Here is a 22,609-nt window from a genome sequence, read left to right on the forward strand (position 1 = left end):
GCGCACAGCTGAGTCAACGATGCGTGTGTGTGTGTGTGTGTCCACTTGGCACCGTTGAAAATATCCCTTAACCACCCACTTCGGCCCATTTGATGTTGGATATGGTGGCATTGTATTTTGATTGTAGCCAGCATTTGTTATTTCAGCCCAGCTCGCTCTATTCTTATTTCACAGTTGCATATTTTATTAACTTTTCTTCGTGTGCAGCTGCGAAATAGAAAGTATCTCTCTTGCTGTGTGTTTTATTTAAATACAAAAAAGAAAAATGTTTTAATTCCATTTTAATTTCCATATTTCTATTCGCCGCGCTAAAAAAATATTATCACTGTTGATTTGCTGGTGGTCTTGCTGGCCTCTTTGCGGGAAATGGAAAATATCTCTAAATTGCGGTGCGACTGAAAATTAAATGTTGTTTGGAATCTATTCCCCCTCAAAAAAAAAAAAATAAATAAAAAAAAATTAGAAAACATAGCAAGCAAACATGGGCCAAGGACCTTCAACCCACCTGAGCCAAGGGCAGTATTTTGTGTGTGTGTGTGGGTGTTTTTTTTTGGGTGGAGGGGTGGTACTTGGGCGCAGGGTGCTATCCAAACAGGACGCCCTGCAGCTGTTTATTTGTCAGACTCTAAATGATTTTTAATAGCGCAATTGAAAGAGTCGCCAAGTCGACTCAACTCAAGTCACTGCCCGCGGCTCAACTGCAGGTGAAGGGGGAGCATTGGGGATCGTAGGTTGGGGATTGGGTCGATTTTTGGCCACGGGGGCGACGTCTTCGCACACCCAGTACTCATGCGATTGCTGGGTGTGCTGGGTTAGGCTTTATACTGAGAAGGAACAATACAATATATATCTTTAAAGTCAACACTACTTAAAATGAAAAATATTTGTTTATTTTACAACGCTTAAATCAAGCGAAAAACAAATTAAAAATAGCTAGTAAAACTTTCCAAAAATGCCAAATATAAATATATATTGTAATCAACGTTTCAGTTTGTTAGTGTTTGGTTTATGAGATTTCCATTAAGCCGAATCGTTTGCTGTTTCTGTTCATCAATAGAATATAATAAAAACTATATTAGTCAATTTTGAATGGAAGCACAGATTGCAGAGCATAATGCAAATTTTGACACAATTCCCAATGGCTTATAAAGTTTAGAGTAGTCAATCAATTGAGCAACTAAGCACCTTGGCAATAACAATTTCTGGTCACCATCTCGAGATGCAAAAAGTCAGGTATCTTGAGGTCGGAACTCTGAGTACTTTTGTGTTCACTTGTTCTGCCTGTCGTTGTTGTTCTGCAGCGCACTCCTGTCCTGTGTTGTTTGCCCTTGAATATGAAATGGAAAACTCAATGGCGCAGGCAAACAAGCTGGCAAACAAACAGACGAACAGCAGTCCGCTGGGGGGCAACACTGGCAGGAGGAATGTGGGTGGAGAACGAGGAGGACAATGAGGAGCAGGCAGGACGAGAAACAGGAGCAGGATGTGCCCAACAGGGATGCGAAGGAGCGGGGCAGAGCAGCAGCAGACAGGACACACCTCAGGGTTGTCAGGTAGCCGTCGTTGTCGTCGCCAATCCAGCCGCTCTTGTTGTCGTCGTTGTCGTTGTTGTCTCATTGTTTTTCAGCCCTGAATGACTGACTCCTTCAAGGCGCTGCTATGACGTCCTGGTGCGCTGGCCCAGTCAAGCGGACGAGCAAGTAGCTGTTATGAGCTCGCAATGCTCGCGGCCCCAGGATCCATTACATCCCACGATAGCATGACATGGATGGCAAATAATCAATGGCGACATCTTCACGCTCTCAGTTATTAGTGCGGCCCACACGAGGGTTCTCCAAATGCAAATAATAGATTCATAGTAGATGCTTGGGAGTTCATAAAAACATTGAGAACTTCTTACCTTTAGAGATCATATATATTTACTTTTCTTTACACTTGAATTTGCGAATTTTGAAAATTCAATGGGATTTAGTGAAAATCATCCACACATCGACTAAGCCACATTTTAGCACTTGTCTTATCAATTTACATTTTCCCCCGATTTTCCCCCATTTACCCCCTCAAGCACTTAGTCATCGCTTTCCCCTCGATTGCACACCCTAATACACACATATACACACACACCATTTTCCATCCGCACTTTTCCGCGGGCACTTTTCCGCACTCTAATGAGCTTTGATGAGCGATAGGGTGTGTGTGATTACGAAACTCCCTCTTTTTTTTGCCCAGCCCCATGCCCCGGGCCCCAGGCCCCAAAAACCGGATGAATGATGAATTTCAATTGATTGTGCCTGCATTTGGTCAGAGCGTCAAAATTAAATCTACGTAAACAGCGGAGATACGAGGAATAATAGCAAAAATACGAAATTTGGCATTCGGGATTAAGACGCATGGCGACAATCAGTGGAATGGAAATATATTTATTTCCAACCATGGCTAGGCAAAGGAAAAGGGGCCTCCGCGGAAAGCAGCTGGTTTGATTGATTGATGGATGATTGGCAAGCTTGATTGATGCCCGCTGCTACTCGCTGCTGCTGCCCAATTTGATTGACAAGTCGCGTGGGATTCATAGAATGGGCTCGGCTCCAAGACGTAGTCCAAGTTGAATGGAATGAAGAAGTCCTAGGAGTCTTAAGTCTAGACACATAAGCCAGCTGACTGAGCCCAAGGTGAATGAGTTGCAGCAAAAGGCAGGGTGGCAAATCGAATGTTTGAACACCGCTAAGTGCTGCGCTGCCAAAAGGCCCGCAAATAAGTCTTTGTCTCTTTGGTTGGCTTTCTTGGCCGACACGACGGCAAATAGACTTGGCCAAAATGCCAAGCAAACAGTTAACAACAATCGTGAGACGCGAGACTCCGAGTTAAGCGGACAAAGTTAACGCGATCATGTGTCATCCGATATCTATTTTCAGTAAAAGGTTAACATCCTGACTTAACCCATAGTCACATGATAATGAAGACAAGTATGACAACGCAGTGGATTGTGACTAACTTTTGGGTAAACTGAGCACACAGCCTAGTTTATTGCTAGGTATAATTACTAGATGTTCATAAAATCCGCATTTTGCCACGGCATTCATAATATATTTTTTATTAGAGTTTCGCCATTTTCTAAATTTATTAAATAGTGTTGAAACATAGTGGGTTATATTCTATTTTGTTGCATGCTAAAGATCAATTTGACCATATAGCGCTTGTATGAGGGAATTGTGAGCCACAAAAACCTATTAAAAATAGGTTTGCTTGTTAGGCGGACTCTCCAGAAATGCAAAACTCTCGGAAAATTCGGTAAATAATCGCATTATGCGACAGACACACTCGTAGATAAACTGGCTGTGCCGTCGGTTTGTTTGTGGCAAAGACAAACACAATCTTGCATCAAAATAAAAATAAAAAGGGGACGTCGCACAAAAGAATAAAAATAAAATGAAAATGAATATAAAAATAAAAATGAAATAAAAATAAAAAAACGACTGATTGCTATGGTCGAGTGCCTCGACTATCAAATACCCTTTACTCGGCTTAACAGAGTCCGCTGACTTTTGTTGTTTCGCTGAATGTTAAACCAAAAAATGTTTTATAAATTAAAGTGATCTCTTCTATTTTCCCTCTACTTTTTCTCTACAATTAACGGGCTTAATAAAGGAGTAAAAATAAATAATAAAAGCAGGGAAAGGCAGCTGGGCAAACAAGAATGGAAAACTATGCCCCGAACGCGAAGGAAAATCGCGAAGGGCCTGTGGCAATTACCACATGCAGGTCCTTCTCCCAGTTGCCGTTCCCGTTATTGCCCTTTCTCCTAGTACTTTTTCTCTGGGCCTTTCGCCGGCACTTTCTCCCCCGCGCTTAATGGCTAGCAAAGTGTTACAAAAAATGCCTTAAAACGAATGAGCGCAAAGAGGGATGCAAGGAAAAGGCCATACTAACAAAGCCAATCTCGTTTTGGGAATGTTTTGGGCCAAAAGCAAAACCGATGACAACTCGTAAAGGACATTCCGCTGCAGTATCAGTATGTTTGTGTGCGTGTTTTCTTTAATTCGTTTATTTGTCGGAATTGTAACTTCAAAGCTTGCGGACTGGTGTTCCGCCAGCTTTCATGATCAGTCACATTTCCTGCTAAGAGAAAATTTAGTTAGTGGCTAAACAAGGAGTTCTCCAGGAGACTGGAATATCCAGGCGATCGTCTGAGGGCTCCTGGACTGGTCCAAGGTGGACAGAAGCCTTGAAGCCTCCCTCTTTCCAGGAACGCCACCCACAAAGTTTCCTTAGTTGTGTGTGTGTGCGTGGGTATGAGTGTGTGGGTATTAGAGCGTCCTCGCAGATTGGAACACTTGTTAAGTCATACGCTCGATTCGCTCGTAACAAGCCGCAGAAAGAGGGGAAAGGACGAGAAGATGAAAAACCGGGGAAGCCCACTCAGCCACCCAATCTCCTTATGGGTTCTCAGGTTCTCAGGACCCCAGAACCTCGTCCTTTGCCTCGCCCCATTGCGTTTCAAGTGTTAATTTGAGATCCCATCCCTGTGGCATAACCATCACACAAACACACAACACACACATTCGCATCCTTGGAGGTGCGATATGTGCCTCCATTGTAAGGATGGAAAAAGGAGGCAGAGAAGAAAGCCAAACAAAGAAAGGAAACGAAGAAGTTGAGTCTACTAGAGCCCAGAGTTGATTCCTTTGGCTCAAATGCTGTCAACGCTTCGCTTGCCAGGACACCCACACCCCACTACTTCCCGCATCCTTTTTGTTCCGACGGGATGTTCGAGTGCTCCATCACTTCCATCCACCGTTCCATACCATGCCACCGTCCTCAACTCGAGTGTCTATCTTATTCTGTGAAGTTGAAGTAGTTTAAAAGCTTCCAATTTTCATCGACATGATTTGACCACGTCAGAGCCGATGGAATGGGATGTTTTTGAGGGGACCAGTGGTCCTTTAAGACAGCAAAATGGAGGGAATGTAGAGCTGTTGCCCGTAATTAGGTAATATAATGTATTGAAGTTATTGTGATGACCAATTGGTACAAGTGCGGTGCATGGCAAGTCGAGTGTGAGACCCGATTGTTGTTGCTTCTGATGGCTAAGGGCCTGTGTGCTGCAGTTTACTCTAGTGCTCCTGCCACTGATATGTAATCGATATGAGGTTGTGTTTCGATTAAATAGCGCTTGTTGAACAGATATCATATAAATGCGAACGTGTATTGCTGGCCAAGACATTAGACTCCATTTAATTATGTTCTCAAACAGCAATTTTATAGGGTATTTTGAGGTGGCTTACAGTAGATGTTCAATGCAGGAGCCAAATGGATTCCTTTGAAGTTATGTTCATTTCAATGCATACTTTGTGGCACATATTGAAATGCTTTTAGAAACATGGATAAGTGGCGCCATCTATGTTATAGTGCAACCTATTTGTAAATATTAGAGAATCAGTTTTGACCATTGAAGGCACACTTAACGCATATTTAACTATAATACCAAGCTCATTTTATAAAAATGTATTGGCTTAAATGCCAGACCAAGTCGTAATGAGTCCCAGCTCAAATCCCGCCTGGCTTTTCTTGTCAGATTAAATGATTTTCAAGGTTGATCCGTGAATTTTTCAATGACATTGCAGTACCTGGAAATCAGCACCTGGCCAAGACTCTCTTTAAGCTGTCGCCAGGCGTATTTTCGCAGTTTCATGACAAACGTTTGTCAACATTCTTTAAATCGAATTTCAATGGATTTTCCTTTCGCTTGTCAACGCACGCAAACAATAGCACACCACACACACATTTTCTGGGTGGGTGGAGTGTAAGTGTGAGTGTGAGTGCGTGTGTGTGTGTGTGGGGGGGTGCTGAAAAGGTCACGGGTTACAAGGGTTAGGCAGCTGCCACCCACAAATACGTGTGCTCCTGCCCCTGATCCTGCTCTATCCCCTTATGATCAAGCCCATCCCTTTAGCTGACATCCGAGCCGGCAAACAAAAAGATTTCACGCAACGGCCCCTTTTTTCCATCTGGAGCTCACCTGGTGTTTCAGTGCACTTGGGGAAATGGGAAACTTTTGGAAAATGTAAAGAAATAGCCTATGAAATAGGAATGCCTCTATGGGAAGTGCCAAAGGGTTGGTATAATATTTTAAAACTAAGAGAATTTTATTATTTAAAAATAAATATATAAATGGAAATGGAAAATGAAACATGAAGAATGTAAGATACAACTAGAGCATTAAAGCCAATTTATTAATATTTATTCGCATTTAAGAACCTTTATACGTTCACAAACTAGTTCTTGATTATGTTTATTGTAAATCTAGAAACAGTATCAAATTCTGCACAGCTTTTTCGCTCAGTGTGTCCGCTTAATTCGACGTTTGACTTTGTTTCGGTCAGTGGTCGGGAGTGGTTCTTATTTTTGTTGCTGGCGTTGCTGGCCCGCGATATTGTTTTGTATAACGGAATACACTTTGAAGTGCATTAGCGCGTAATTGATTGAATTGAAGTTCCAGTTTCAGCGCAAACACGCACACAGCGGCTAACACATACACATGCACTCTCGCACACACACATAGTCACGGGACGGCCATTTTCGTTTATGGCACTCTTTGTATGTGCGTCGCATAGTAAAACAGCTTGGTTGGCGACCAAAAAGCGAAACAGGCATGGAATTTAAATTATGTGAACAAACTGGAGGGAAAAAAAAAACAAGTTGGGTGGCTAAAGGAGTTGGCTAATATCGGCAACAAAGCGTTAACATTAAACGCCATTTGATGTTTTTGTATTCGCTTTTTGCACAACTTGATGCCTTCGCAAATGGCGAAAATGTCAAAGGAAATAGTGTAGAAATTTTGGTGCCACGCCCACATGATTCATGTGATTTCTCGGCGGCCAGCATACCACAATTCAATCATCTTGTGTCATGCGAAAGTTTTATAGACCGTCAAAGAGAAATTTAAAATAATTTTCAAGAGCCAGCCGGAAATTCAAGTGAAAAGAATATATTGAAAACCCCAGTTTAAATTTTAATTCAATCAAAAATCCAGCTACAGAGCGCTATTTTGCTGCAAGTGCTTTCAAAGAAACTCCAAGTCTATAGAAATTTTAAGCTTTTCACAAGTGGAAAAAATATAAAAGTTTAAAAAAAAACTATTTTCATACCACTTGAAGCCTTAAAACATTCGAATTTTGTTAGGATAAATGGGTATTTTCCATGTTCAATAATCGAATTCTTAACTGCAATCAGTTTTTCTTTCTAAATGTAACCTAAATAAAAACAATTTCAATTTACTTTTGCAATTACTAAAGAAAAAGAAAAAACTTCTTGAATAGAAGCCCTTGCTTGCATTTCAGGCCTTTGTAAACAAACCCTTGGGCAACTTTTCTTCTCAAGTCTTTGGAATTAGCAGTGCAATTTCTCGAATTTAACGCATTTCTTTTCCATTTCAAATTCCCTGAGATTTGCTGGCAAATCGCCACAAATTTTGCCACATATCTAAGCACATACTCACTTGGATAGCTTAAGTAATTAAATGGTGGGGCTATTTGATCCCGGATCTCTTATTCTGCATTTGTATTTGTTTATCCAACGAATTTGTAGACCCAAAAGCAAAAGTCAGCTGTCAAGCATAAATAGTTCAAAATACGAATATAAAAAATTGCACGAAAAATGCCAAGAGAAAGAGGCGAAATGAACTGCAACAGTTTTCACAGAAAATAAATAAATAAACAAACTTCATAACAATTTCCACTCGGGCTGAGATTGAAAATCGATCGATGCGGTTGATTGAGTGGTCGAAAGAGTGCGGGAGTTGGGGATGTATCTCCTGGCTGTCATCAAATCTGAATATTTTATCAGTTCATCATTTCCACTTTTGTGGGGAAAAATTGTGGGAGGCACAGACAAACACACACCCACACACACACGACACACAAAGGCCGGGCAAAACCTAAATATAAATAATTAAGGTAATTCCTTTGCCTGGATGTGCGAGTTTGTCTATGGACGAAGGACTCTTAAAATGTCATCAGAAAGGTGAAATCAGCAGACACTTGCAAGCATATCCAGTGTCGCAATTGAAAAACCCAAGTAAACTCAATTAAAAACCCATTGATAGCGAGAAGGAGCAGCAAATGCCTGTATTTATATAGTACGTAATATATTATGTGAGTACATATAGTATAAGATGGCAACCCTTTGAGGGCGGTACCAACCAGCCAAGTAACCAACCATCCAACCGAACATATGCTCGATGGTATTATTTATAACTGAGCAGATTGACGAAGCTCCCACCATATGGTGGCCCCGTAATCCTTGAATCCCCGCATCCAAAAGGGTGGTCAGAAGGGGCCAGACGAGGGAGCTACTGTGGGCGGATTTGCGAATGCAAAGTTGATAATAATTAGATTGATTACAATGGGATGGGTTCGGATGGGGATAGGGATAGGGATTGGGATAGGAATAGGGATGGTGTGGCATGGAATGGTGTCTATCCATACATTTGCTGGGCAGCAAACAGGATTATTCAGTGTACACTCGACCAGCTGAAGAAGGAACCAACTAAACTGCACTTGGGATTATGCCCAGATGCACAATACTTACTTCAGCTTAAATTTCAGACATGGCAAAAAGTTCAGTTCCCCTTCGAAAAGTTTGGTGTCGGAAATTGTGTTAATAATTTATATGCAGCTTTTGTTTTTGCAACTATTTTATTTAAGTGCAGGGTGGGAAAGAAATTTATCCTTAGCCAGATTGGTTAGTGGATTGCTTAATTGAAGCAAACGAAATTGCTTTTCCAGGAATGTGTAAGTTAACAATTAGATTATTAAAATTCGCTCACTTGTATAAATTAAATATGAGTGAAATGGACACCATTTAAAACACACCATATGATCACTTTAAGACAAAATAATATTAGAAATCCCTTTGTAAATACTCGTGGTAATATGACAAAACTCGTTTTCTACTTTTTCCGCCTAAAAATAGTACTTTTTTCTCCATAAAATTGGAAAAAATGGTCAAAAAATGGAATGGCATACCTCGTTGAGCTTGGTATTTAATTTCTAACCCATCTGGATTTCAACTTTAAAATATTAATTTTTTGGCATTTTTTGAAAATACCCCTTATAAAAAAATGCGAAAAATTAGAAAAAATTTATTTTACCCTGGGCTCCCATAAAATCATAGGGATCATTAGAATTGGTTATTATCTGCACAAAAATGTTATTCTTTTAGCTGTGTGGTCATTTTTAGCCAAGAAATCAACATTTTGGTAAAAGTCTTTTTCTCATTTTCCGCATAAAAATATTCAGTTTTTTCTCCATAAAATTGGAAATACTAGTCCAAAAAGGGAATGTCATACATCGTTGAGCTTGGTATTTAATTTCTAACCCATCTGGATTTCAACTTTAAAATATTAATTTTTTGGCATTTTTTGAAAATACCCCTTATAAAAAAATGCGAAAAATTAGAAAAAATTTATTTTACCCTGGGCTCCCATAAAATCATAGGGATCATTAGAATTGGTTATTATCTGCACAAAAATGTTATTCTTTTAGCTGTGTGGTCATTTTTAGCCAAGAAATCAACATTTTGGTAAAAGTCTTTTTCTCATTTTCCGCATAAAAATATTCAGTTTTTTCTCCATAAAATTGGAAATACTAGTCCAAAAAGGGAATGTCATACATCGTTGAGCTCGGTCTTTAATTTCTAATCTTTCTAGATTTCAACTTTAAAATGTTAATTTTTTGGCATTTTTTGAAAAATTTTATGATGTTACCCCTTATAAAAAATGCGACAAATTGCAAAAAATTTATTTTACCCTGGGCTCCCAAAAAATGATGGGTATCATTAGCAGTTGTAATTATCTGCACAAAAATTTTATACTTTTCGCTGTATGTTCATTTTCAGTCAATTTGTAATATAAAATCCTTGGAAAAATATAAAATTTTGCCAAGTCGCTTTTTTCTTGTTATTCCCAATATATTCCCAATTTTATTAAACTCAAAATTGAAACTGTTAATTTCTTGAACATTAACTTTCTTTATCAATGGTTCATTGTTTCATGTTAAGGATGGCATGTTTGATGTATGCTTCAACTTTGCCTTGAAAGTTCGTAGTTTTTACATTTTTGTATGAATTAAAAGTAGAGAATGGCTTTAACGAGAACACTTTAAATTTATTCTGGGCTTGTTTCGTCTCTCCACGTCCTTAAATGTGCATTTGAACCAGGATAACCAGCGCCACCTCCCAATCGACCGACCCGAATGACCTCCGGCTGAAATGCAATGGCATTCGAGGGGCGCGATGACATCGGAGGATGTCAGGGATTCAGATGCATGCGCCGTGGCAAGTGATGCGTGTGGTAAATGCTGCAGGACACCCCTGCACATCCTGCATGCATCCTGGCCGTCCCGGCCATCCTGGCCACTTTTCCAGAACTGTTCGTTTATTTTTTTTTTTGCAACGGCATCGGGCCTCAGACGGGCACGCCATCGCTCGTTACAAATCATTTTAATGCGGTTACACGCCGCCACTGAAAATGCCCCACCTCCGCAATACAGCGAGCATCCTTGGTCCTTGCTGGCAGGACCTCTGTAGCCACCGCCGCCCACAACCGCATCATGTAAATAAAAATTATGAAAAGTTGTCGCGGCAGCGCGTGGCAAAATTCCACATAAGTATGCATTTAAAAATAATTTATGGCAAACGAGAAGGAATGAATCAGCGGAGGATGGCGATGCTGGCCGGCTGGCGGTTGGATCGACGGAGTTTCCTTTAAATGGACACAGTCGGCAGGACAAAGTGCGCTTAATGAGGCTCAACGCAACAACATGCCGCAATATGCTGGGCGAAAAGGACGTGACTTTAAAACACTTACACACACACAATGCAGAAGGCAGGAGCAAAATAGCAGAAGCCTTAGCATTTGCCAGCTGGTGTCCGCTTATTTTTCCCCTTCATAATTCCAGTGAAGAATTTTCCTACCAGCAGCAGCAACAGCAGCACCACCAGCACTTAAAGCCCAAAGCAGCAGCCTGTCAACCGGTGTGTGCGCAACGCCATGGGCTTTCTGGGTTTCTGCGGTCCATCAGGATCAACGTTTTGGGATTAATTAATGATGCCGAACGTCCTGCAGTCCTGATGTCCGCCGTCCGCCGTCCGCTTTCCGCCGTCCTTTGTCCTTTTGTCCGTTGTCCGCTCAAGCTGGTCCGCATGAAAAATGCGCATAAAATATGAGCGTTAAATATTTATAAAAATCCCACTACACATGCGTGTCCAGTAACGTTAACTGTCATTGCAGTTTTGCGGCTTTTTTTTTTTTTTTTTTTTTAATATGACCGACCACCAGTGCTCTTTAAGCGGCTCTCCTGTTTCAGTAAAGTAGGTGGGCAGTGGAAGGCAGTCTGCTTGCCACCGAACAACACTGAATATGGCATACGGAACAGTGAGTAGCGAGTCCTGTTTGTCCTGGCAACGTCCGTGGCCTAGAGCCGCCAGCGTAGAAATTACATTACATTTTACAAGCGACAAGGGGCGTTGTGCCCGGGACACCGAGGCCATCCAGGCCAATAACAAACAACTGGGGGCGTTCAGTTTCGCTTCAGCCAGTTCGCCGCCTGCCAGTATAAAAATTTAAAATATTAACATAAATTTTTACAATGAGGCAACAATTTGCTGACGGGACGAGCGGTGAGCGCCCAAGTGCCGCAGCGGTGGACAGTGGGTGTGGCTGTTGGATGATAGCCTGGTGTTAAATATTTTGTAATAAGAACAATAAACCAAAGGCAAAAACAAGCTCGAAATTTATTCACCAAGGCGAGGATATACTGTGTGTGTGTGTTGGTGCGGTTCTGGATACGTCAGACCGCCTGATAATGGTTCAATTATTTTTCCGCCCTATTTAACTGCAAGTAAAACGGGCAGCCCCTTCTCCGCCTCCTGCGCCCCCCTTTTTCTCCACCTCCTCGGACGACCGATTTTCCACAATGGGCAGCCAACCTCAACGCTCCCGGATATGTTGGACAATTTTCCGGCCATAGACGAGAGGGAACCAACGTGCTGCACACACACACACACACGTTTTCCATTTGCCACCTCCAATTCTCGGACCCTCGGAACCGCAAAAATTTGTCACACGTCATATATGGCCGGCCACGCCCCCTGCTTTCACGGGACAACGCCCCACCGCCCGCTATTGCCGGCGATGTGGAACAAAGCGCTTTATATGCGCCATTGTCAGCCCGTTAAATGCGACTGCTGAATTGGTTTGCCACTGCTCGTTCAAAGGACATTCCATCCGTCGCCTCCCACGGAGGAGGACTTAGGTGAAACTGGAGGAAGTCCATCATAACTGACCTTTCAAACAAAATTCACCTGGACATGTGCGATTGGTGTGGCAAAATATCGATGGTGTGTTGGTTTTGGCTATTGTATTATTTGCAAAGCCTTAAACTACTGATACAACGACTATCAAATATCGTTACTATTCATATTAGTTCTATAAATTAAACATCGATATTATCGATAGTGCAATCAACTTGACAACCCCAACTAATTACATAATTATTAATGATGTTGATGGTCAATCGAAGGCTTCTAGGACACACTCACTCCAGTGCAGATGATTTTGAAACGCCTAGGCATTTAACATTAATTAACATTAATATAGCCATCCTGTCACGCTGTGTGGGCAGTGCCACTTGAGTCCTGGAAACTTTCAACTGGCAACTGGTACTGGGGCGGAGGATCCGGCGCCCGAGGCTGGAGGTCTTCGAAGCCGCCTCCTTGATAACTCAGTTAAACAGCTTATGGGCCAATTTAAGGGCCGCAAAGTGTCGAAACGAAAGGACTCCGCAGGCCTTGGTCCTGCCCCCGCTGGATTCGCTGTCGTTTCCTGTGTGCACTTTTGAAATTCTTTGCGGATACAGAAATTTAATTTCCTTTGTAGCATTTTTATTGCTATTTATTATTATGATTATTATGTAGCACTATAGACATTTTGTCGGCCCCGTGTTTGCCGGACTCGACTCGACTCGACTCCACTTCGACCAAGCCCGGCCGTTATGATGGTCATAAATTTGTTTGCTCGCCCAGCTCATTGTGCTGCGATGGTGGATGTCGATGTCGATGGTCGGATTCGATGGCAAATGCGATGGTGGATGTGGATGTGGATGTGGATGTGGATGGTCGATGGCTATGGCTATGACGATGGCGAGAAGGGTTCGATATGCAAACAACAATATTTGCGCAAATTGTTTGGATCCCCGCTTGGGGGGCTGTAAAATTGATGCCTACTGTTGCTTCGCCTGATTATGTTGGGCATTGTGTGTCCAACTGCTTGTAAAACTATAAAGTTTCATGATTTATCTCAATTCGACACCAGTGCCATGGAAAATGTTTAGCCCTGTGGAAGCAGAAGTGGCTTCACTACCAAAAAAAAATCTTTCAATTGGATACACTCATTTAAATGTAGTTGTCCGAAATTTATTGGCAAACATGTACCAATAATTGCACTTTTAGTGCTCGAAACAAATTGAATCTATATTATGATTATATTTCCTAATAATTTGCGTTTAATTAATAATTTGCGGAATCATTGCCCATTTTCCTGATGGCTTTTACCAGTTGCCGAAATATTATACAAATGTTTAATAATTTTCCCAATGCAGGCTGTTGTTTATTTTGGAATTATTATAAAAGGAACTATGCCACAAATCATCAATGGCTTTAAGCTAAGTAGATAAACATTAAATTTTCGCAGTGCAGGCGAGTGTTCGTGCTTAGGAGAATTTCTTGAATTATTTAAGGGATTTTTCGAGTGTGTTTTCTTGCCGCCGGCTGCCAAGTTGGGTGCGTGATTGCAAATCTTTTTGGTTAGCTGAGAGAAACCCCTTCAATCATCTCGACAGACGCCCGCCGGCACTCTAAATTAAACCACAAAATATATTTCGCATATGAATATTCCTGGACGGACATTTTTGGGATCTCGCAGCTTGAGCCGGTTCATAATAATTCCCATTCTAATTTTTCGTTTTGGCTCTTTTCAGGAGGACGCCCAAGGACGTTTTGGTCCTAGACCAAAAATCGAGCATACGGAAAAACCAAAAAAACCACAAGAGCTCTGCCTGCAGTCGGGTAAGTTTCAGACCATCGGGGAGCGGCCTTTGGCTCGATAATGAAGTTGAATGTGTTGACAAGTTTATTTGCTTAATTTTGGCTCGGCACGCCATTTTTGAGATTCCTTTGGCGGCGCTGGCAGATTCGTCGGTCGTGGGGCGTCGGGCTCTTGGGGCCCGTTTCTCGAAAGAGGCCGCCGGGAGCGGCCTCGGTCCACGTTCCCAGTTACGAGTTACCAGTTACCAGGTCCCAGGTTCTCAGCTCCCCGGGGTGGCGGCATAATACACACTCGACGCGGGGCGTGGCCCGCTGACAGGCGCCCTCCATCACAATGATGAGTCGTTGATAAATACGAAACGAGGTTATGTACACTTTGGTCGTCTGAAAACAAGTTCAATGCGAATCAGGGGGTGTGAGGTGTCCAGAGTGAGTTATACGAAGGCCTTCGGCGGCAGGTGTGGGGCCTTTAGTCGACCTGAGGGGCTTGGTCCTTGAACTCACTCATTTCACACACACGTGAAATCGCAAATAAGTGGTTCATCCTAAAAGTCATGGGGGTCGGTTAACGAGCAACTTTGTTAAAGATACCACAATGAAAGGATTATCTAGTTTGTAGTTTGCTTAAAGTATAGACGTTTTTTAAATTTATGTACCAATGTATGTAATTGATTTAGTTTTGTGCTAAGACGAAACTTATGCAACTATCTATCTCCTAGCTAGCACATAAACCAAACACGTGTTGTAGAAATCAAAATGCAGGGCGTACCACTAGTACCACTACCTTGCTCATTCCACGAATCGCCACACCCACTCGGCGGCATCCCCTTCTCGGAATCTGAAAAACCAACTCATTGCGCCACCCACATCTCAGCCCCTCCCGCTGCCAGCAGCTCCTGTCGTTGGCTTTGTGCGGCCAATTAGAGCGTTTTGACGCCGCCTCGGGTCACTTTGCGTGCCATTTGCTTATTTTGCTTTATGCATTTCATTTCCCAAATTGCGGTCATAATTTTGTAGCTCACGGCCTGCCCTTTGTGGTGAATGGGTCGGTCTGCTTGATTCGCTCTTCGCGTTTGTCAATCGAAATTGACAATAAAGTTTTGACATTTGGTGTGCTACTTATACATTGAATAAGTCTAAATAACTATTTTGCTGTCAACGAACCTTTGAAAGTATTGCAAATATATAATTACGTATAAATTATGTAGAGCATACATTAGGCTGCTAGCTCTACGTATCTCTGAGCTCTGCCCTTTTTCTCCGTTTGTTTGTGAAAGTAATAAAATAATTATTAATTATGAACTGGCAATAAGCACACATTTACATACATGAAGGCTCTATTTGCGGCGTGTGTAAATATTTAATTTAACCATTGTGAGAACGAACTGACCTGGCAATGGTCACCGAACATGTTCGCTTATCGATTAAAAGCGGGCCCCATCGAGGAGAACAAAATCAAAAGGCAGCCTACCAGGCATTGAGAACAGTGCGTATGGATATCACGTATACGACCCGATGTACCACACATTTTCTTCTGACAAAACGAGCGGTTAAGGGAGAGCCGAAAGCCCAATTACTTATGCCAGCGGTAAAGGAATGGAATCCAGGGGCGCATTAAGTACATAATGCACTTGGTGCTGCTGTTCTTCTGTTCCCGTCACACAAGCTGCCAGGATCATCGGAGGTCCTGGCGAGGGCGGACGTAACTGGCAACTGGCAACTGGCAGCTGCATATATTAGCCGAGTTTCGCCCACGCTCTAAGCCCCCATGCTCACGTTTTCTCCACGCCGTTCGTTACACTTTTTCCTGGCATGTACGAGCAGCTAGGAAACTAGGATTCCGAATCCGAATCAGAAACATGGTAGAGAGCTACGTTTGCAGTGTGGCCTAGTGGCAGGGCACACCCACATCACCACGCCTCAAAGTTCGCTCAACGGAAACGGAAATAATTTGTCATTTTATTTCTATTTTATGATTATTTATTTTATTCTGGTTATGGCCATGCCAGAAGGCAGACAGCGACTTACACACTGGCTCACACATACATTAGCATTCGTTTTTGGCCACGCTAACGGACTTCCGTCAACCGTCAAGCGTTGGGGGCGACTTGCCTTTCAAGTGCCACAAATTGTTGCATGCTTTGCGGGGCCTGTCCGCTCTCGATGTCCTTTGTGCTCTGGTGTGTCGGCACAGTGGGGCCAACTGACTGATTGCTGTGCACAAATCAAATACTCCGCGCTGACAAAGAAGCCACTTTAAATGTTCAACATATTTTTAAATTTACTGCATAGGTTATATTGAGTAACCGAAAATTTCAATTTATATAAATTTGTGTGTAACAAAAGTCAATTTAAGAAATATTAGTTTCTATCTCTCAGCTATGATATCAATTCAGCAATTTGGTAAAGGAAAAGAAACTCAAGCCTTGGGGTTCAACGTTTAAAATTGTAAATGCACTATGTGTAAAGTGTATGCACAGGCACCATCTTTTCAATTTAGCATTTACATTTCCTTTATTGGTTCGACATAAAAATAATATTTGCAAGTGGCTTTTTAAACAATTATTATTCTTTTTGGTCTGTCAGTAAAAATCTGGCACACAAAATAAATGCATATGATATGTTCATATATGTATGTATATTCTACGTATTTTAGCCATGGAATGTGCAAAAGGGAATGATTAAATCGCTCTTTATTCCAGCCATTACTATCTTTGCTGGCCACACGTGTAAATATAAATATCTCATAAAATATTTTTTTTATGTTAAATTTTTCCTGATATTTTAAGTGATTTTATTTAACGACCAATTGAGTTTGCACAGCCAGGTGGAGTTTGGTGTCAGCGTGCAAAGGCGATTGATTAATCGTTCAATTACATTTGGATTAAACTTGAGCCAATGGGATTATGTGAATTTCGGTCACTGTGCGGAATGCTATACATATATATGTAATGTATATATCTGGCCTATATGGGGGACACTTTTCATAGGCTATCGCTTACTTGCGCATACTTAGTGGGCAGCCGCCAGTCGCCTTGTTGTTCATGTCACATTCCCGCATTTTTTCTCTTTTTTTTCCATTTTTTTTTGCTATTTTTGTAGCTCTGTTTTGACCACATTTTGCTGTCGTCGTCGTCGTCCTTGTTGTTTGTTGGCTTGTTCAACAATCTCGTGCGTAATTTTCACAACAGTATGTGTGTGTTTGTTGTCACTTTATTTATGGGCTCGCTTAGGCCCCAAGTTTCAGTCGTGGTTCAGGTTTAGTTTCGCATCCAGTTACACACACTGAGCACTCTGGACACTCCACATCCTCATACACATCCTCATCCACAACCACATCCACATCCGCAACCAGCGATTCTGTTGCTGACCACTGATACTGTGATTTTTCATGCGATGATTAATTAACTAAAGTCCTGCTTCAGTCCAGTCCAGTTCAGTCCGCTCAGACCATCCTCTACCGTTCTGGCCATTATTTAGGCCGCCCATAAATATTTAGGCCAGGTCTGAAGTGGGTGGACTGGGGGCCTAGGTGAAAAGTGGGCGTACTGGCGGCGTGTTTAATTTCCACTCGAGCACCTTCAACACGCCGCTGAAAAACGCAAAGCAAATTGAAAAAAAGCTGAACCAAATTGGAAAAACTTGGGCAGCGAAAAAAAAACAGAAAATACATAACGAAGAGCAAAGCGAATTACTCTTAATGAGTTGGAAAATGCAAACAAAGAGCTGCATAAAAGTTGGCAGAAATCGCACAGCCGCAAAGCAAAGTCGACTTTTGGTGGCCAAAAGTGACGCTGAATAAAAAATGAACGCCTGCTATATTTCTTTTTTTTTTTTTGAGGCAGGAAGCGCGACCAAAGCGGCCGGATATTACAATACAAAACGAGCCGCAAGAGCGGCGACGGCAACAGACCAAAAAGGAATCAAATTAATGCAAACAGTTGAGTGAAAACTATGAGCGATGTCGGTCGGCAGGGGGCGTGGCTCCGCCTCCGCTTGCCCCGACAACGGAAGCGACAACTTTGCGTCGACTTTCTGGCGCATTGTTTGCATTATATTTGAATATTATTAACATAAGAAAGAGCGTAAAGAAGTGACTAAAGAAATCCGTCGAGTAAAAGTGGAAAGCGAAGACGAGCATATGGTACCCTGGAAGTCAAAGGAATTGCAGTTACCACATAGCATCAACGATTTGGTTCCATGGCATTTTCCCACTTTGTCGACTGCAAAATGTCTTGCAATCGGTGCATATTCAAAGGTGAAAAGACAACAATGCAGCCACTTTTGACCTCTGACCCTCAATTCCGGACCAGGCATCGGAATCGGAATCGGACTCTGCTCCTCTTTGTGACTCCAGTTGCGTCCAGTTGACAAATGCCCTATTGTGCCCTCTGTTAGGGTATACATAATGGATGCCTTCATTTCCGCTTCCGAATGTTGTTGCTCCATGCTCCACATTCATGGTCTTCCATGGAGTCCACGAGTACATGGGAGAAAATGGCATTATTACGTCATGATTTTGCTGCTCAAGATGTAAGCAGCGATCATATGGATTGCATCTCTTCTGAAAGCCCAGATGAGTCTGTACTCTCTCACTGAGCTGCTTATGATAATAAAAGGTCTAGGGAAATGCAAAGTAAATGGTTTACACACAATTTAATAATCAAAAGCTCACGGTAATCTTTGATTCGCTATAAAAACTCAATGGAAACTAAGTAGATAAATATTATTTAAAAAACAACTGCCAAGGTATATAGTATTTTTAATGTTTTTCAAATGGCGCATTAAAACTATTTTGTGATCTTTTTTCGATGTGTATTTCAGCGTATGTGGCCGGGCAATCAAATCGCCAGTCATGCCGCCGCTGACCAATTCGGTTTTTGGCCAGTTCATTTTTGCTGGCCACTTGAGCAGCTTCAACGCCATGAGTTGCCAGATGCCACATGCGGCCTGCTCGGCTGTTTAATAAAAAAAAAATAGAATCGCATTGGACGCTTGATGTTGGCATAAGGATGGGGATACTCGGCTGCCCGGCAGCTCGGACTTTTGGACTGCAGGACACACTGGGAGGCTAGGATGGCAACAGCTGCGGCTGCCATAGTTGAAAGCACTTAATTATGTGCGAACATTTTGTGTAGCATACTTCAAGGCCATCGCCGAGACAGGGACAACGAGGATGGAGGATGGAGGATGAATGAGGGATGGGAATGTGGATGCGGCAGCCCTTCACAGACAGAGTCATTTATAATCGCCAGAGCTCATGGCCTGCCACGCCTACCTCAAGCCCCCAGCCGCCACATGCCACACACACCACACACCGCACTCCGAATTTTGTGGCAAGGTTCCGCTCCTCCCATCCCATGTAAATCAAAGACACTTTTTGGTCACTTTATCAGTCAACGGAAATCTGATTGAGTTTTTCGGGGCAGGAGATGGAGGACCGCAATGTCAATAAAGCAATTTCTGGGCACACTGCGGCTATGAGGCAATTATTCCGGTATCCTCAATTGCGGGGAGGTCAAAAATGTAAATGGAGGGCAGGCAAATTAAAATGCGTGACCCTCAGTGCAGCGCAAGTGTATGAAAATGACATTCCGGTGGCTTCAATTCGCAGCATTTTGCTTAAAATGATCTTGCTCAGAGATGATTTTGAAATGATAACTGGTATAAATACTTTACAATTGTGTTAATCGAAAATTCACACTCCATAAATTTTTATTTTGAAAATCATTTAAATATTAATCAACCCATCGTTTATGGCGCGCAACTTTCAATTATAAAGTTTGAAGGTCTTTTCCTTCCTCTTTCCCAAATCTTTGGGGTTTCTCCGATTTTGTTGACTTAATTTGTGACCTTCTGGCTTGAATTACCAGCTTATCCTGTTGCTCCCCCTTCCTTTACAAAAGCTCACTTCTCCCGCGAGAGTCCTCCAACGCAATCCAACCAAAACTCTAACCCACCATCTTCGCCTCCAAAACCTCGAAGTGAATCGCTGTCGCGCACATCCCGAAAATTGTGAAGTGCTCTCTGCCGTCGACGCTGTTTATAAACATTTTTATTTGCACATTTGTTTTATGGGGCATTTGCTTTGCTTTCCGGATGATGCACTTGTGCTGGCCACCATCCACATCCATCCCCACTAGCAGCTTTGGGATTCGCTTTTGCTTGTTCGCTTGTTGACGTTGCAACAGACAAAAAAAGAAAAAAAGATGAAGAGGCTAAGAGTTCAGGGCGAATGACACGACTAGCAGATACTTCGCAATAATTGATATCTTTCTGAAACGAAACAAATTGTAAATTAATGTAATTGTATTAAAATACATTTTGAATATATAGAGAATTTAAAATAAATTGACATCGTATTTTCGTATTAAACTTGTTCTTGGAACTTATTTTCCCCTGTTTTATATATATATATATATATATATATATATATGTATCTGTATATATGTGAATTTTCCCAATCGCAATACGCCCCTCAATTCTGCAATCGTACTGGATATACATATAATGTGAGAGTGTGAGCGATGGCCAAAAACAAGCTGTGCATAAAGCCAAAAAAAAGAAAATGGGGCGAAAAGGGCGTGGCAGTGCCATGCCGATGATTGTCGGAGTGCTTTATTCGATTTTGGAGCCCCGGCACTCCGGTTCCGTTGTTTTTTGCTTTAATTTGCAATGGCGTGGTAAATCGTCCATCATAAATGTCAAGAGATGTTCAGAGCGGATTATGATGCTATATGGGCATGGTATGGTGTGTTGCAATATGGGTGCAGTGGTGTAGCAAGTGCATTTAGCCACCACTTCAGTTGTGCTCGTTGTCATTCTATTGGAAATACAAAAAAAAAAAGAAAAAAAAGAAAGGAATGTGAAAATTCCATAATAACATCACAAGGAAGTGGCGAACTTTGGAGCAGGGGCTCCAAGATGGGGGAGACCTTTAACCTTTTTACTTGTTGCTCTCGTCCTTCGCAGGTCGCCGGGGACAGCAGGATTAGGACCTGTCATGTCCTGCGAACACCCTAACTGGCTCACTGCCTACTTCCTGTGTCCTGTGCTGCGTGTCCTGGGCTATAGTTCAATTTTAAGCATCGGAGACAGCAGAAGCATTTTTGCTTCACATTCTTTTTGGTTGTTGATGTTGACCATGGCATGTTTGGCAATTTCCACTTTCCGCTGTGGCTCACAGCCAACCGGCACTGACAGCTCTCGGAATCTCTGGTTCTTTGGCTCTTTGGTACTGTGGTACTCTGGTGCTATGGCCGCCCGTGTCCCCCGATCTGTTGTCACCCTAAACATGCCTTAAACAATCAAAACAAACGGCTGGCAGGCGGCAGCAACAAGAACATCAGAGAACATCGAGAACATCAACCCGGGCATCACGACATCGAACACACACTTTCTGCATTGTCAGTTTTAATAAATCGTCTTGTGTACGAGCATGTACCATTATGTATCGCAGTCGAAAGAAAAGCACAAAAAATGCAAAACAAACTCTTGACCATCAGCAAAACTGAGCAAAGCGAAACGCAACAAAAGATACACGAACGCATAGATATGGCTAAATGCATTGAAGTAGCGATGGGTTCAAGGATTCAAGGATTTAATAGTCTCAAAAAAGCAAGGGAAGTTCTTGGAAATGAAAGGATACAAATCGATTGCGCCTTCCTTTTCGGAAATGGTTAGGCAGCGTTGGTAAGGGGAAATTAGAAAATATTTATGTGGAAATTTCAAAAAAAAAAAAAAAAAAAATACAATTCAGTTCGCTTTCCACGCGATTACCACTTTCTTTCGATACAACCCCATATACCCATTACAATTGGATGCCGTGCGTGATGTTTGCGGCCTTTGGCAGCTTTGGCGTCTATTTTCATTTCTTGGGCCTCGTGGCCTTTGCTGTAATTCAACTAATAAAATATTTACAATTCCCGGTATTCTCCGAGACCCGCTCATAGCGTATATAGTGATGAACAAAGGGCCAGGAAAAGAATTGAGCCAACGTTGAAGAACCGACGCATTTGTGTTTATTTTTACTTTCAATTTTGTGCCGGCCCCCATTTCTGTTTATTCATTTTGAAACGAGCAATTCTCCAGACTGGTTGATATTACCGGGTTGTGAGATACTATGAATATCTTCCAGACTTAACTACAAAGAATAAAAGATACAAGATAACAATCTGAAATTTAAAAAATAGCATATAGATAATACTTGTTATACATACATTAATTAAGAATGATAATTCTCGAGTTTCCTTTGAAAAGTGTGCATGGGTATGAAAATCTTCGTTAGCCTTCTTCTCTCGTTTTTTTTTTGTTTTTTTTTTTTTGTTCCGCTTTTGCCGTTTAATAATTATCAACGCATTAGTGGGCGTCTCTCTTGTCCTCTTTCGCTCTCCTTCGTCGCTTTCTCCGCTCTCTCCACACTCTCCAGTCGCTCTGGCGTTCTGGGCCAGGTTGGAAGCCTCAGGAAATGCTCTTGCCGCTTAATTATTCACGTTTTGGCTTGTAATTT

General features: G+C 42.1%; 1 protein-coding gene across 5 annotated transcripts in view; it reads left to right on the top strand.

Annotated features, from left to right (window-relative positions):
* LOC6618538 (zwei Ig domain protein zig-8) overlaps positions 1-22,609 on the top strand; it is a 134,741-nt gene that overhangs the window by 21,772 nt on the left and 90,360 nt on the right. For all 5 annotated transcript variants that reach the window (XR_004362500.1, XM_032725392.1, XM_032725391.1 and 2 more), the window contains one exon: positions 14,034-14,121. The gene's annotated coding sequence lies outside the window, so the exon portion shown is untranslated. The remainder of the gene's footprint in view (positions 1-14,033; positions 14,122-22,609) is intronic.

Source organism: Drosophila sechellia, chromosome X (genome assembly GCF_004382195.2).
Source record: "Drosophila sechellia strain sech25 chromosome X, ASM438219v1, whole genome shotgun sequence".
NCBI lineage: Eukaryota > Metazoa > Arthropoda > Insecta > Diptera > Drosophilidae > Drosophila > Drosophila sechellia.